Source organism: Phoca vitulina, unplaced genomic scaffold (genome assembly GCF_004348235.1).
Source record: "Phoca vitulina isolate PV1807 unplaced genomic scaffold, GSC_HSeal_1.0 scaffold8, whole genome shotgun sequence".
Taxonomy (NCBI): domain Eukaryota; kingdom Metazoa; phylum Chordata; class Mammalia; order Carnivora; family Phocidae; genus Phoca; species Phoca vitulina.
The window spans coordinates 34,544,907-34,562,771 of NW_022589711.1; positions in this window are offsets into that span (position 1 = coordinate 34,544,907).

Consider the following 17,865-nt stretch of genomic DNA (forward strand, 5'->3'; position numbering starts at 1 on the left):
CACTCCAGCAACCCTCAGTTTGTTTCCTGAGATTAAGAATTCCTCATATCAGTTAGATCATCTGATACATGTCTTTCTCTGATTGATTTATTTCCCTTAGCATAATACCCTCTAGTTCCATCCATGTCATTGCAAATGGCAAGATTTCGGGGTTTTTTGATGGCTGCATAATATTCCATTGTATATATATACCACATCTTCTTTATCCATTCATCTGTTGATGGAATCTTGGCTCTTTCCATAGTTTGGCTATTGTGGGCATTGCTGCTATAAACATTGGGTTGCACGTGCCCCTTTGAATCACTATGTTTGTATCCTTTAGATAAATACCTAGTAGTGCAATTGCTGGGTCGTAGGGTAGCTCTATTTTCAACTTTTTGAGGAACCTCCATACTGTTTTCTGGAGTGGCTGCACCAGCTTGCATTCCCACCAACAGTGTAGGAGGGTTCCCCTTTCTCCGCATCCCCGCCAACATCTGTCGTTTCCTGACTTGTTAATTTTAGCCATTCTGACTGGTGTGAGGTGATATCTCATTGTGGTTTTGATTTGTATTTCCCTGATGCTGAGCGATGTTGAGCACTTTCACATGTGTCTGTTGGCCGTTTGGATGTCTTCTTTGGAAAAATGTCTGTTCATGTCTTCTGCCCATTTTTGTTTGGGTTATTTGTTCTTTGGGTGTTGAGTTTGATAAGTTCTTATAGATTCTGGATACTAGCCCTTTATCTGATATGTCATTTGCAAATATCTCCTTCCATTCTGTCAGTTGTCTTTTGATTTTGTTGACTGTTTGCTTTGCTGTGCAAAAGCTTTTTATCTTGATGAAGTCCCAGTGGTTCATTTTTGCCCTTGTTTCCCTTGCCTTTGGTGATGTTTCTAGGAAGAAGTTGCTGTGGCTGAGGTCGAAGAGGTTGCTGCCTGTGCTCCTCTAGGATTTTGATGGACTCCTGTCTCACATTTAGGTCTTTCAACCATTTTGGGTCTATTTTTGTGTGTGGTGTAAGGAAATGGTCCAGTTTCATTCTTCTGCATGTGGCCGTCCAATTTTCCCAACACCATTTGTTGAAGAGACTGTCTTTTTTCCATTGGACATTCTTTCCTGCTTTGTCGAAGATGAGTTGACCATAGAGTTGAGGGTCCATTTCTGGGCTCTCTATTCTGTTCCATTGATCTGTGTGTCTGTTTTTGTGCCAGTACCATACTGTCTTGATGATGACAGCCTTGTAATAGAGCTTGAAGTCTGGAATTGTGATGCCACCAGCCTTTCTTTTCTTTTTCAACATTCCTCTGGCTATTCAGGGTCTTTTCTGGTTCCATACAAATTTTAGGATTATTTGTTCCATTTCTTTGAAAAAAGTGGATGGTATTTTGATGGGGATTGCATTGAATGTGTAGATTGCTCTAGGTAGCATTGACATCTTCACAATATTTGTTCTTCCAATCCATGAGCATGGAACGTTTTTCCATTTTTTTGTGTCTTCCTCAATTTCTTTCATGAGTATTTTATAGTTTTGTGAGTACAGATTCTTTGCCTCTTTGGTTAGATTTATTCCTAGGTATCTTATGGTTTTGGGTGCAATTGTAAGTGGGATCAACTCCTTAATTTCTCTTTCTTCTGTCTTGTTGTTGGTGTATAGGAATGCCACTGACTTCTGTGCATTGATTTTATGTCCTGCCACTTTACTGAATTCCTGTATGAGTTCTAGCAGTTTTGGGATGGAGTCTTTTGGGTTTTCCACATAAAGTATCGTATCATCTGCAGAGAGTGAGAATTTGACTTCTTCTTTGCCAATTCGGATGCCTTTTATTTCTTTTTGTTGTCTGATTGCTGTGGCTAGGACTTCTAATACTATGTTGAATAGCAGTGGTGATCGTGGACATCCCTGCCGTGTTCCTGACCTTAGGGGGAAAGCTCTCAGTTTTTCCCCATTGAGAATGATATTCACTCTGGATTTTTCATAGATGGCTTTTATGATATTGAGGTATGTACCCTCTATCCCTACACTCTGAAGAGTTTTGATCAAGAAAGGATGCTGTACTTTGCCAAATGCTTTTTCTGCATCTATTGAGAGGATTAAATGGTTCTTGTTCTTTCTTTTATTAATGTATTGTATGACATTGATTGATTTGTGGATGTTGAACCAACCTTGCAGCCGGGAATAAATCCCACTTGGTTGTGATGACTAATTCTTTTAATGTACTATTGGATCCTATTGGCTAGTATTTTGGTTGAGAATTTTTGCATCCATGTTCATCAGGGATATTGGTCTGTAATTCTCCTTTTTGATGGGGTCTTTGTGTGATTTTGGGATCAAGGTAATTCTGGTCTCATAAAATGAGTTTGGAAGTTTTCCTTCCATTTCTATTTTTTGGAACAGTTTCAGAAGAATAGGTATTAATTCTTCTTTAAATTTTTTATTGACTCGGAAATTGACTTTAGTTCTTTTATTATGTCTCCTTGGTGATTGCAGAATCACTAATTTTATGTTCTGTGCTGTACCCCATTTCTGTCTGTTTTCTGAGGACACTTCCCCCCACACTTAGGCTCTCATGCTCTACAATCATCAGCCTCCCTGTGCCCCCTATCCCTACCCCACGGATTCCTTTCCTGTCCTTCCAAATATGCAAAGACCCTTCTCTTGGGATATGGTGTTTGATTATCCTGCTAACAATTATCCTGTTCATTTTAACCTCAAGGCTTCTCAACTAAGTCTTCTCTACTTACGACTGCATTTCCTAGCCTCTTCTGCTGTTCTTAATACCTTGAAATCTAATTTTTGAGCTTGCAATTTTCCTGAAACATCATCATTTATTCTTATAGATCTGTGGTGACTACCTGCTTCCAAGTTCAATGATCTTTTCTCCATATTATGTCTGACATACTTGCCAAAGTCAGCTCACCTAATGTTTAGCTGCAACTGCATAACAAACCAACCAAAAACTCAGTGATGTAAAACAATATTTAGGCATTACTGCTCACAGATTTTGCATTGTTGTTGGGGGTTCATCTGGTATAGGACGGACTTGGCTGGTGGCTCTCTACAGGCTCTGGCTGCCGGAGTGGCTCTGCTGTACTCAGTTCAGCCAGGGAGGCTCTTCTATTGATTGTTCTCCTCCTATGATGAGTGAGAAAGCTGAGCCATGTTTTTCTTATGGTAATGGCAGAGACACAGGACCCTAAGCAGAAACACGTAAAGCTTCTCAAAGGCTAGGCTTGGGGCTGGCACACTGCCACTTCTTCCCACGTACCATTGATCAAAACAAGGCACAATGATAAACCTGAAGTCTCAGGCAGAGAAGTACGTTCACCACTGGTGAGACCCTGGCAGAGGTGTGGGTGTAGGGAGTGATGGAGAACGGAAGCCACTCATGGAGTGTACCACACCTGAGTCCCTCTCCTGCTTTGGTTTTTGTTGCCTCTGCCCCATTCTGAGGTCGGATAAGGTTTCTGGTGACTTTTCACTGGACCCTCTAGTTACATAATTGTGGATTTTCAGCAATTCTCTGTCTCTTACATTCTGCTCTTCGTCAATAAGAGCCTTAAGTTCAGCGATTACCTCAATGTCAAAGTACCCCTCAGAACTCTAAGCCCTCTTTTCTTAGCAGCTTTGGTTTGTTTCCTCTACAAAGAATTTAGGTTGTGTAAATCACTCTCATACTAGATTCAGCAATTCCAAAAATAATTGATTATCTTTCATCTAAAAGCATCTTTTCCTCTTACTTTGACCCTCAGCAGTGGTGTCACCATTACACTTTGGAGTTGTCATTTTTTTCTTCTCTATCCTTCACACTCCACATCATGTGCCATCCTAGGGCTTAACAAATTTTCTTGAGAAATGACTCTCTGGCAGAATTTGTTTTGTCCAATTTGTATATATCCACTCTCCACAAATGGACTGTAACCCAAGAAGGCAGTGTGTTGCATTGAGGGAGTGTAGGATTTAGAGGCAGATAAACCTAGTTTGAGTCATGTTTGGCTTCTTACCTGTGAGCCTTGAGAAAATTACTTAAACTCATTGAGCATCAGTTTTTTCATCTATAAAAATGGGTTATTTATACTAAAGAATCTTGGCAAGCAGTAAAAGAGAACATGTATGGAAATCGCTTGGCACACAGTCGGTAGGCTCTCAATAATATTTTGCTTTCCTCCCCACTTCCCGTTTTTTTTGTCTCCCTTGGGTTCTCCTTACTATTCAGTATGACTATGTTCTATTTATGTGTTTTCATTCTCTCTCCTTAATTCTAAAGCAAATCCCTCGAGGAAATGAATCTATCTTTTATATCTCTTAGTTATCTGCATATATGGAAGGTGTAAATCATGTAGCCTGAGAGTCTATATCTGTTATGAGACACAGCAGTCTTTTCCCTCCAATATTTCTAGAAAAGAAGTCCTGCTTGTATTAGCAGAGCCCAGTGAATTATGAACTAACTGCAGTTTCTATGGGATGTTTCCAGTTATCCTGTTTTGCTTTTTTCTTTTTTCTACCTTGTTCAGGAATCCAATGACTTTTCTCTAATAAAACATCTCTGAGAGTATCTGATATTGGTCATTTCTCAGTGTCAATTTTAGCCTGGGTATGTTGTCTTTCAGGCATCTCCCCATTGCTTTATTGACTGATTAATGGATAAATTAATTTTGCTGTTGATGCGTGGCTTTTCTTGGCTTGCAGAGTTTACTCCAGGCCACCCTGTCCTTGGTCAGCTGGGTCCAAAATGTGCCTTACCCCCTGCTTCTGTCGCACACACTGAGGTGGAGCACTGTTCCTCTCTTACTGTCAGCAGTTTAAGAAAATACCCTTTTCTTCATGATTTGGATGAAGCTTCGTACCTGGTTTGTAGCTTTGTTTGTAGCTGACACACAAGTGGGAAAAATAGAATTCAAAGTTATTAGCAGGACAGAACAGATGGAACACTGGAATCAACTAATAAGGTAAAACCCAAGAGATAAAGGCCTATATGTAGCATCAAATAAGCTTGCTCTTACAATATTACATACAACAAAACAAAACCTAACCCAGTGGGATTCTGTGCTGGTAAAAGTGCAGAGTCACTCTTCGCTAGTGGAAACCCTCGTCCCAGTTTACTCGGCCACATCCGGAGTACTTGGTTAATGCTGCATGATGCACTCTAGACAGGTCACTAACAAACTGGGAGCAGTTAGAGGAGGGCAGCCAGGGAATGGCGGTGGGAGGCTAGAAATCCTTCACGACAGAAGCCACAGGAGAGAGAGAGCATCAGGGGTCCCACCTCGCTGGATAAAGAACACCCTCCCTTTCATCTGTACTAGAGGGCAGGACCAGCGCTATTGAACAATGGAAGACGTGAGTGTCCTGAGTTTTCCTGAAAATTCAAGCTAGAGCTCAGTGGCCACTTGAAAATGATAGTGTCTACTCACATGTACTCATTACCAGGCAGTGGTATAAATAAGCACTTTACATATATATTTTTTCTTTTCTAAAAAAAATTCTCAACAACCCTATGAATTATGTATTATAATTATTCCCGTTTTAGAAATGAGAAGACTGAGGCTTAGAGAGTTTGTTGCCCAGTGTCCCATAACTAAATGAGGGGCAGGGCTGGGATTTGAATCCAGGCATTCTAGTATCGTTCTGTATCTAAAAGGTGTTCTAGATCGGCTTTCCTCTGAGATGTACATCTAGCCTGGAGGTGCTCTAAGTTCCCTTTTATCGCTAGGTCTTCCATAGAGATAGTCCTTGTTACATAAGTAACAGTTAAAAATCCATCTGTGCTTCATCTGTGGTTTGAATAATTTTGTAGATTTATTTGAATCCTGTGTATTTTAAATATATCTGGAGGTACATCACAAATAACATAAAAATTTGGGTGTACAAATGATTTCCTCTCTCTTGTCAAGTGATTGCACATCCGAAAGGATTATAATATACCTCTCCTCCTTTTTGAATCATAAATAAGCCCTGGAGTTTCTTCTAAATCTCCATGAGTTATTGGAGTTGTGCTGTGTGATTCAGATGGGGGGAACAGAAAGAAAGGTTATTAATATTTGGTGAGGATTTTCTAGATGACAGGAACCGTGTTTGGAGATTTATGTGTATTACCTCACCTGATGCTTGCAATGGGTTAGATATCATTCCCATTTTACAGATGAGTAAAGCAGGTCTGAGAGGAACTACCCTCCTAACACTGCTCGTAAGCAAGCTGCAGAGACTACATTAGAACCCCGGGCATCTGGTGCCCAAACATGCTTTTTCAACTCTACCGTGTTGCTTCTCAGTCACAAACGCATGGAATCTACTGTGGGTTTGACTAAGTTCAAGAACACCACGGGGAGTAGATACACTTGCTACCTTGTTAGCCTCCCTCCATACTAACATGCTCACATCTTCTCTTCTGTCCAGAGTTCCTAAGAAACTTGGGGAAGGAAGAGAGTCCTGAAAGTCTCAGTATTCAGGGAGGAGAATTCTTTCATAGAGCTTGGTATCTTAATATAACCTTGATAAAGCTTTTTGCTTTTACTATTACTACTTACTCTACTATGGCCACCACTCACAGCCACATTTTATGGAACTCTCTACTAAATTTGAGGCAGTCTGTATTCATATATGCCATGCCATATCTCATTCAGACAACAAGCTGTGAAGTAAATATTAATAACCTCATTTTACAGATGAGAAACAAAGGTTCAGGGAGAGAAAATAGCTTTCTCAGAGTCAGAAAATATGGAGTGGTGGGAAGAAAACTTGAACTCAGGTCTGACTGACTCCAAAGTTCATGCTATTTCCACTGCACAATGCTTTATTTAAAATACCTGCATACCACTCTCCCCACAAAAAAGAAAAAGAAAACCCCTGTACCCAAGACCAATTGCAAAGTACCATAGGTGGGCAGGCAGCCCTTCTTTATCTGAGGTTCAGTCCAAGGACCTCTTCCACTAATCAAAGTAGCCCCCTACCACCAATCTATCATAAAGGACAGTCATAGAAATGCAACTGATCTTCATGTGTTAATTTCATATCCTAAAATTTTACTGAATTTATTAGTTCTAATATTTGTGTGTGTGTGTGTGTGTGTGTGTAGTCTTTAGAGTTTTTCATATAAAATCATGTCATCTGCAAACAGATAATTTTACTTCCTCTTTCCTGATTTGAAACCCTTTGTTTCTTTTTCTTGACTGATTACTCTGGCTAGGACTTCCTATATGATGTTAAATAGAAATAGCAAGAGTGGACATCCTTTTTCTTATCTTATTCCCGACGTTAGTGGAAAAGCTTTCAGTTTCAGTATGACATTAGCTGTGGCCTTTTCATTTGTGTCGAGGTGAGTTCCTTCTATACCTAGTTTGTTGAGAGTTTTTAATTGTGACACGGTGTTGAATTTTATCCATTGCATTTTCTGTATCTATTGAGATGGTCATGTGATTTTTATCCTTCTTTCTGTTTATGCGCTGTATCACATTAATTGATTTGCATATGTTGAAGCATCATTGCATCTCAGGGATAAATCCCACTTGGTCATGGTATATGATCCTAAACTGGTAGAAGTAATAAGTGAATTCAGCAAGGTTTCGAGATACAGAATCAACATTAAAAAAATCAGTTGTGTTCCCATACACTAATAATGAGTTCATTCTTTTCAAAAAGGAAATTAAAGAAACAATCCCATTTATAGGAGCATCAAAGGGAATAACATACTTAGGAATAAACTTAACCAAGGAGGTGAAAGACTCTGGTGGAAGTAAGAGAACAGAAGAGGTGAAAGCAAAGGTAGATGGGACAGCCCTGGTGATATTCTAGAACATAAGTTAGTAATGGGTTCACAGACATTCATTTTATTGTTATATTCTATAACTCATATAGATGTTACATTCTTTAGTAAATATCAGATATTCCAGGGCGCCTGGGTGGCTCAGTCGTTAAGCATCTGCCTTCAGCTCAGGTCATGATCCCAGGGTGCTGGGATCGAGCCCCGCATTGGGCTCCCTGCTCATCGGGAAGCCTGCTTCTCCCTCTCCCACTCCGCCTGCTTGTGTTCCTGCTCTTGCTATCTCTCTGTCAAATAAATAAATAAAATCTTTAAAATATATATATATATATATATATAAATATCAGATATTCCATAATAAAAAAGAGTGACTGTATCAAAAAGGAAGTCACATAGTTGGGCCGAAGGCTGGATCAGGCAGTTGTTGATCAGCCTGGCTGCACCACAGAGCCACGGAAGGAAAAGTCACATCTCCTGAATAAAATTTCTGATATGAGCTTCATTCAGGCAAGGATGTTTGATTCATTTACTTCTGTATCCTTGCACCTGTACCAATGCCTGAAACCTTTGGGCAACTATATGTGAAACGAATGAAGGCATGAGTGGGACTGAGCAATCCACATTCTAGCAAAGCTTCCCGTGTGATTCTGTTTGTTAGTTCCCCAAACAGGACCCACATCTTCCTCTTACATGTGCCATAGATCCTTCCTCCTAACTAACCATTTGGGAATCATTACACAAAAGCTCACTTCATGCATAAGGAGCACAGATGTGTATCATCACCTCAAAGGAAACGTTAAGAGAAAGAGAGGAGATACATACCTTGAAAGAGATAATGTGAGATAGGTGTCTGACGGAACAAAATGTAGCCGGTCTATAGCCTCAGGGTGGCTGAGGTGTGAGGAGGAGAGAAAGGGGGGGGGGAACGGGGGAGGCTTCAAAGCCTAACCTGACAAGGGAAGGCCCCGGTCTCCTGAGCAGTTACCTCTTTCCTTCTTCTGGGCAGCTGATTCTGCCCAGCAACACTCTCCTGTTGGTCCCCTCCCCGACATGACACTTTTCCTCAAGTGCTCTCCTTGTCCTTTTTTCCTAGAAACCCCCAGAAAGGGGTGCTCAGCTCACTCTACAGCAAGTCGCCTCTGTGTGCCGCTAAATGTTTCCATCATGTGGGAAAGACCCAACATTCTGTATTAGCTATCTACTGCTGCATAACAAATGACCCCCAAACTTAGTAGTTTAAGACAACAAAATATTTCTCTCACAGTTTCTGTAGGTTATGAATCTGGGAGCAATTTAGCTGGATGGTACTAGGTCACGGTCTCACGAAGTTGCAGCCAAGCAATCCAGCAAATCTGTAGTCTCTGAAGGTTTAACGGTGCTGCAGGAACCACCTCCAAGCTCACTCATGTGACTCTCCAGGCCACGAGACTAGAAAGGCCTCTCCTAAGATGGAATTTTTTTTTATAACCTAATCTCAGAAATGACATACCATCACTTCTGTTACGTGCTATTGACCACCCAGACCAACCCTGGTAAAATATGTGGAGCAGATTATACAAAGTGAGATATCAGGAGACAGGGATCACTGGGGGCTGTCTTTGAGGCTGGCTACCACTTTCTACTGATGGGCTTTCAAGTCATATAGGCCCTTCAGTTAAAATGCAGGTATTTACAGAGAGGGTTAGCATCTCAACAGGCCACTGGCTAAGTAGCCAAGTAGCTGCCATTGTGAAAAACAGAAAATAAATGGGAAGTAGTATATGGAGGGGGAGCAGGAGCTGGGGCTTTGGAGGAGGGGCAATGGGGAAGGATCTATTATTTGTGGGAGAAAGTCTTAGGATGGTATGATAATAAAGACACCAAAAAGCAGGATCCTTCTCTAAGGGGAAGGGAGAGAGCGGGAGGGTGAATGGAGAGATGTTCCCCTCACTGTCTTTACGCGCATCACCTACTGAGACCTTGGCACTCTGCTTCCATGGTGTCTGTGCAGAAATGGGAAAAAAAGCATTGGCTGAGCCTCACTGCTGGTTAATTAAATGTTGCTTTGAAGGCAGCTGGTGGAGTATGTGCACTATATACTATCCTCAGCTTTTCTTAAATCACACATTTTAATTAACCTTCAAGCCCTTGCTGGGGCTTTGAAAGAACTTAATTGGCCTGCAGGGATTGGAACACACAACAGCCAGAAAAAGGCTACGTCTCAGTTGTTTTCACTCTGAGGACTTATAAAATTGAAATTATTGTTTTATTTCATTGTTTGAAGCCCAGAGCTACATGTGGATTCCTATTTGGAACTGGCAGAAGCATCTCTGAATGCCTAAGTACAAAACAGTGTTTCAGCAGCAGTTACATGTGAGTGTGTCTAATACTTGACTTTCTCATTTATCTTGTGTCCTTGGGTTTACCATAAGAGTTGAACTCGTACTGGCTTTTTTATTTGTTTGTTTTGGGCTTCTTCATCAAGGATGGGAAATACTTTGCCCTGAATTTACTATGCAAAACTTCAGTCAGGTGGGAAAAAGAACTTCTCTTGAAATCAGGACCCCTAAAGAGACTTCCAGATGTTTTCAGTTTTGTCAGACATGAATTCTGAGAATCACAGTCAATGTGCAGACAGACATACCTTGGAGATATTGCAGGTTTGGTTCTCGACCACCACGATAAAGTGACTATCACAATAGAGTGAGTCAAATGAAGTTTTTGGTTTCCCGGTGCATATACAAGTTATGCTTACACTATGCTATAGTCTACTAAGTGTGAAATAGCATTATGTCTAAAAAACCCCATGTACATACCTTAGTTTAAAAATACTTGATTGCTAAAAAAGGCTAACCATCATCCAAGCTTTCAGTGAGTCTTAGTCTTTTTGTTGATGGAGGGTCTTGCCTCAGGATTGATGGCTGCTGACTGATCAGGGTGGTGGCTCCTGAAGGCTGGGGTGGCTGTGGCCATTTCTTAAGACAACAGTGAAGTTTGTTCCATGGATTGGCTCTTTCTTTCACAAACAATTTCTCTGTAGCATGCAATGCTGTTAGATAGCATTTTACCCTACAGTAGAGCTTCCTTCAAAATTGGAGACAGTCCTCTCAAACCCTGCTGCTGCTTTATCAGCTAAGTTTATGTCATATTCTGAATCCCTTGTTGTCCTTTCAACAATCTTCACAGCATCTTCTCCAGGAGTAGATCCCATCTCAAGAAACCACTTTTTTTGCTCATCCATGAGAAGCAACTTCTTATCCGGTCAAGTTTTATCATGAGATTGAGACAGTTCAGTCACATCTTCAGGCTGCACCTCTAATTCCAGTTCTCTTGCTCTTTCCACCCATAACTGCAGTTATATCTTCTACTCAAGTCTTAAATCCCTTAAAGTCATCCATTAGAGTTAGAGTCAGCTTCTTCCAAACTCCTGTGAATGTTGATATTTTGACCTTTTCCCATGAATCATGAATGTCCTTAATGACATCTAGAATGGTGAATCCTTTCCAGAAGGTTTTCAATTGACTTTGCCCAGATCCATCAGAGGAATCATTATCTATGACAGCCACTGTCTTAAGAAATGTATTTCTTAAATAATAAGACTTGAAAGTTGAAATTACTCCTTGATCTGTGGGTTGCAGAATGGATGTTGTGTTAGCCATCACGATAACAACATTAATCTCATTGTCATGTTGTCAACAGATGTGCTGTCATCTAGGCTTTGTTGTACCATTTCTAGAGCACAGGCAGAATAGATTTAGCAGACTTCTTAAGGGCCTTAGGATTGTCAGAATGGTAAATGAGCATTGGCTTCAACTCCAAGATACCAGCTTCCTTAGCTCATAACAAGAGAGTCCACCTGTTTTTTTGAAGCTTTGAAGGCAGGTTTTGACTTCTCTATCTATAAAAGTCCTAGATGACATCTTTTCCCAATGGAAGGCTGTTTGTCTGCATTGAAAATCTGTTGCTCAGTATAGCCATCTTCATGAATTATCTTGGCCGGATCTTCTGGATAACTTGCTGCAGCTTCTACATCAGCATCTGCTGCTTCACCTAGCATTGCTATGTTACAAAGACGGCTTCTTTCCTTTAACCTCAGGAACCTACCTCTGCTAGCTTCCCACTTTTCTTCTGCAGCTTCTTCAATCTCAGCCTTCATAGAATTGAGGAGAATTATGTCCTTGCGCTGGATTAGGCTTTGGTTTAAGGGAATGTTGCTGCTGGTTTGATCTTCAATCCAGATTATTAAGATTTTTTCCATATCAGCAATAAGACTGTTCACTGGAGTCGCACTTTCCATTTCCTTCAAGAACTTTTCCTTTTCATTCACAACTTGGCAAATCATTTGGTGCAGGAAGCCTAGCTTTTGGCCTGTCTTGGCTTTTGGCATACTTTCCTCATTAAGCTTAGTCATCTCTATCTTGTGATTAAAGTGAGAGATGTGTGACTTTTATTTGAACACTTAGAGGCCACCGTAGGGTTATCAGCTGGCTTAATGTCAGTGTTTATGTGTTTCAGGGAATAGAGAGACCCCAGGACAGGGAGAGATGGGGAACAGCTGGTGGGTAGAGTACTCAGAACACACACAGCATTTACCGATTGTTTGCTGTCTTATGTGGGCACTCCAAAACAATTATAATAGTAACATCAAAGATCACTGATCACAGATCACCATAGCAAATATAATAAAAATAAAAAAGTTTGAGATATTATGAAAATTACCAAAATGTGACACAGAGACAAAAAGTGAGAACATGCTGCTGTTAGAAAAATTGTCACAAACCTTCAATTCGTAAAAAATGCAGTGCTTGCAAAACACAACAAAACAAAGTGCAGTAAAACAAGGTATGCCTATATTTTGTTTTCTGTATGAAAAGCAACTCCCAGGTGATTATTGAAAACAATGATAGACAGAGATCAGGTTATAGTAAAACTTACATGTCTTCAGGATAGAGAGGATAATTCTCAGGATAAAGCCATCAGGGTGAGTTCACCAAAGGAGTGAGACAGAAAGAGAAGAGCAGAGGGTCAAGAAGTGGTGGTGTGCTGAAAATCTGGAGGAAGACAGACCAGCAAAAGTGACTGGAAAGAGGAGACTTGGTGAGATTGGGAATGCCAGGAAAGAGCAGTGAAGAAAATCAAAGGAGGCATTTCAAAAAGAGGGTGGTCAATCATTTCAAAATTTGCAGAAATATCACGGAAAAAAAAAAAAGAGAGAGCAAAGGTAGTTAGATATAAGAAAAATAGGAGGTGGGAGTAACAGATTTCCTGTGTCTGACTTTTATTTTGTATCAAAAGCATACCAAGGTCCTTTTACCTAATGTGTTAGTTATCTACCACTAGGTAAGAAACCAAGCCAGAAATTAGTGGCTTAAAACTCTAATTGTGTATTTGGTTATAATTCTGTTCATTGGCAACTTGGATTTATGATTCTGTACCCAGTTAGAACATGTTATCCACCCCTGCCCTGCCCCCGACACCACCAAGCAATTTTCTGACACCAGGAGGAGGTCCAACTATTCAAAACTCAATTCTCTTACCATCTCCCTAGAGACAGTGTCAGATCCCACAGGTTAAGGGCTCAGTCTTTCAAGACTGCCCCTCTCCCCGACTTAAGATGTTAATCGCAAGTTCAGGTTGTCACCTGTGCTTCTGACAGACTGGCTATAGATTGGAGGTTCCAAGTACCCTCTTCTTGGGCCTGATTAATGTGTTAGAGTGGCTCACTGAACTCAGAGAAACCTTTTATTTGCCAGATTACCAGTTTACTATAAAAGGATATAACTCAGGAAGAGCCAGATGGAAGCGATTCTTGGAGCACGGTATGGGGAAAGGGGTGCAGAGCTTCCATATCCTGTCTGAGAGCATGCCACTCCCCCATGACCTCCACTATGTTCATCAAGCTGGGAGGTTTTGACCCCCATCATTTGGGGTTTTTTGGAGGCTTTATTAAGAGGCACTGTTGGGCGCCTGGGTGGCTCAGTTGGTTAAGCGACTGCCTTCGGCTCAGGTCATGATCCTGGAGTCCCTGCATCGAGTCCCGCAACGGGCTCCCTACTCAGCAGGGAGTCTGCTTCTCCCTCTGACCCTCCCCCCTCTCATGTGCTCTCTCTCTCAAATAAATAAATAAAATCTTTAAAAAAAAAAAAAAAAAAAAAGAGGCACTGTTGATTAAATCATTAGCCATTGGTGACTGATTCAGCTTCCAGCCTCTCTCCCTTCCCTGTAGGTTGGGGTGGTACTGAGAGTTTCAGCTCTTCTTATCACATGGTTCATTCTCAGGGCAACTGGACCCGGTTCTTAGCTGCATCCAAAAATCACCTCATTAAATAACAAAAGACCCCTTTATTTCTCTCATCACTTAGGAAATGCCGAGGGTTTTGGGACGCACCAGAAATGGGGACAAGACCAAATAAATATTTCTTGTTATATATAACAACATCACAGGGCTGGACTCACCTAGGAAATTCTACTTTTTTAGTGTTGGCTGGGCTCATTCATATTCTCAGATAGTTGGTTGATCAGCCTGCGGCAGGCTGGTCCTAGATGCCTTCATTCCCACGATGAATGGTTGGTGTTGGCTCTTGGCTGGGTGTCTCACTTTCTGGTACAGCACAACCAGAAACTTATGAAAGAATCAGTTTTCTGACTGCCATTTCATGCACATGATTATTAACATTTGTTCACATGCCTGACTATGTCCTGCCATGGTATGTTGTTTCTATTCTATTAAGAAAAAGTTAATGCATAAGTGAAGTGAAGACGTAACGGATAAGTAATCAAAGGAGCCTCTGACCTTGGCTTAAACCCAGATTCCTACTTCTTGACCCATAGGTACCATGTTTCTTCTCTCGTTCAAGGAGACTACCACTTTACCACTAGTAATTGTCTGAATTTTTGGTGGCTGAAACTGGGTTATAAGCAGACGTTTGCACTTCTCTGCATCAGTCAGAGACCTTCACTTAACGTTATAGGGGAGGCCATGCACTTTGCAAGATCAATGGGAATGAAACCGTTGATCTGTGAAGGGCCTCCTGTCACTGGATTTGAACTCTCTAACCTCCATTCCCTTTACCCATCTCCCTCTCCTTAATATTCCAAAGAATGAGTGTTATGTGAATTTTGGTATGTGTGGGTTGCAATTGATTCAGAAGGACTTACTTGTCAATAATACCGTAGAAATGGAATATTTAGATTTGACAGGCATCATGTCTTCCTTCAGCATTTGCATGAAAAGTCAGGGTTCAGTCCTTGAGGAACAATTTCATAATCAAAATCTGGGAGTAACTTGGCCCAATAATAAACCACGATGACAAGAGAACCAAAAGGTACAAGGGCAAAGAAAGAAAAGATCAAACATTGTCCTGAGCTCCTGTTTTGAGCTAGGCACTGAGGTAGAGCACGCAAGTGCTCTCATTTGGTTCCAGAACTACCAAAAAGATAGCTGCTTTAATCCCAGTTTTACAGTTTTGCAGCTCAATGTGTCTCAAGTCGTACAGCAAGTAATCCACCCCTATTCTTGAGAAGAGATGATCCAAATTCTCTGAGTACCTTATAGCCTGTCCTGATTTTGGGGGAAAAAAAATCCCATAAAGGAAGGCCATGCAGAACCCTGGGGAATTTATTTCGTATGAGTGCAAATATCTCAGAAATTTCTTTCCAAGGAGTAAGAAAGGTCATCTTAGAACTTTAATTGATTCTGCTTATTATTGCTAGCATTTTGGGAAACTACGAAGGAATTATCTTCATCACTTTTGTGCCTCTGTTTAATACTTATTCAGGCTTCTACTCAGGCTGTTTAATTGGTTCTCTGTTTCATTAAAAAAAAAAGAGAGATGTGAAAACCTGGGCAGTGATTTTGTTTCCAGTTCATAAAATTGTTTAGTTTAATTATAAATGCATTTGTGTCTCATTATAATTTATGCATCTGAGATATTCACACTAAGTCTTTGCCTCACTTCAATGTGAAAAGCAAGTCTTCCTATTTTTCTATCTTGTTATTTCTCCTCTGTCCCTAAAATGATGCTCATCGACCATAGACTGTATTGAGAGAGGGGAGGTGTGCAATAATCAGTAAGTATGGTGTTCTTTGGACTACTTACTATGTGCCTGACTTTGGACATAGGCTTCCTCTACATTCACTGAATCCTTGCCACACCTCTGTGGGATTGGTGCTGTTAACCCATTGGACAGAAAAGGGACTTGAGGTTCAGAGAGGTTAAGACCCTGGCCAAAGTCAAACAACTATTAATGATGAAATCGGGAGTGGAAACTTGTACTGTCTGACAACAAACTCTGAACTCTCAACTGCTATAATTACCTCTCTAAGGATTTTTTAAATTAAACTTTTAACTTTGAAATAATGATAGATTTACATGCAATTGTAAAAACCAATATAGAGTGTAGATCCTTTTACCTCATTTCTCCAATTATATCTTACAAACTATAGTACAGTATCACAACCAGGATATTAGCATAGCTACAGTCAATCTGCAAAACAGTCCCATTGCAGGGATCCCTCCTGCCACCTTTTATAGCCGCACTCACTTCCCTCCCACCCCTAACTCCTGGCAACTACTAACCTGTTCTCCATTTGTGTAGTTTTGTCATTTCAAGAATGCTGTATAAATGAAATCATGCACTATGTCACTTGGGGGGACTGGCTTTTTAAACTTATTAATAGTTATGCCAAGTATTTTTTTTACCACAATAGAATGAAACTCGAATTCAGTAGCAGAAGGAAAACTGGAAAATTCACAATTATATGGAAATACAGTTTTAGACATAAGAGTAACATACTCTTAGAGAACCAGTCAATCAAAGATGTTGGAAAATCAGAAAATATCTTGAGACAAATGAAAATGAAAACAATATATCAAAACATATGGGATGCAGTGAAAGCAGTACAAAGAGGTAATTTTATAATGGCAAATAAATCCATTAAAAAAGAAGGATTTATTTGTTTATTTGTCAGAGAGAGAGAGATCGTGAGCACAAGCAGGGGGAGCAGCAGACAGAGGGAGAAGCGGGTTCCCCGCTGAGAGGGGAGCCCCGATGCGGGGCTCGATCCCAGGACCCTGGGATCATGACCTGAGCCAAAGGCAGAAGCTTGATGACTGAGCCACCCAGGCACCCCTAGATTTCATTTTTAAAAATCAATTATTTAATTTCTGTCTTCATTGCCATATAATTTTTAATATGTTTGGATTCAGGTCTACCATTTTATTCTTTATATTCTGCTTAACCCCTCTATTTTGTGTTTCTATGTTCCTCATTCCTTGTCTTCTTTTGGATTAGTTAAACCTTTTTTGTTGTTGTTGTTGCTGTTTTTATAATTAAATTTTGAATTATCTGTTAGCATTTAGCTATATGTCTTTGCACTACTATTTTAGTGACTGATTTAGGGATTATAATAAACATTCTAAATTTCTCATTGAAAAAAAAAGAAGGATTTCAAACGAACAACACAATTTTACACCTCGAGGAACTAGAAAAAAAATGAACTACACCCAAAGTTAGCAGAAGGAAGGAGATAATAAAGATTGGAGTATAAACAGGTAAGAGAGAGTAGAAAAACAATAGGAAAAAATAAGAAATTTTTTTTTTTAACATTTATTTATTTATTTTAGCATATGTGCGTGAGCCGGGGGGCGAGGGGGGTGTGGTGGAAGGTAGAGGGAGAGGAGAGAGAGAATCCTCAAGTGGATTCCCTGCTGAGTGTGGAGCCCAATGCGGGGCTTGATGCCAGGACCCTGAGATCATGAGCTGAGCCGAAATCGAGAGTCAGACGCTCAACCAACTGAGCCACCCAGGCACCCCAAGAGTTGGTTTTTTGAAAAATCCCTAAAATTGACAGCTAGATTTACTATGAAAAAAAGGGAGAAGACTCAAATAACTAAAATCAGAAATGGAAGAGGAGACATTACAACTGATGTCACAGGGAAAAAAGGATGATGAGACTACTAAACACAATGATAAGCCAACAAATTAGATAACCTAGAAAAAATGGATAAATTCCCAGAAATATACAACATACCAAGACTGACTCATGAAAAAATAAAAAATCTGAACAGATCTATCACCAATATGGATTCTGAGTAAGTAATCAAAAACCTCCCAACAAAGAAAAGCACACATCAGATGGCTTCACT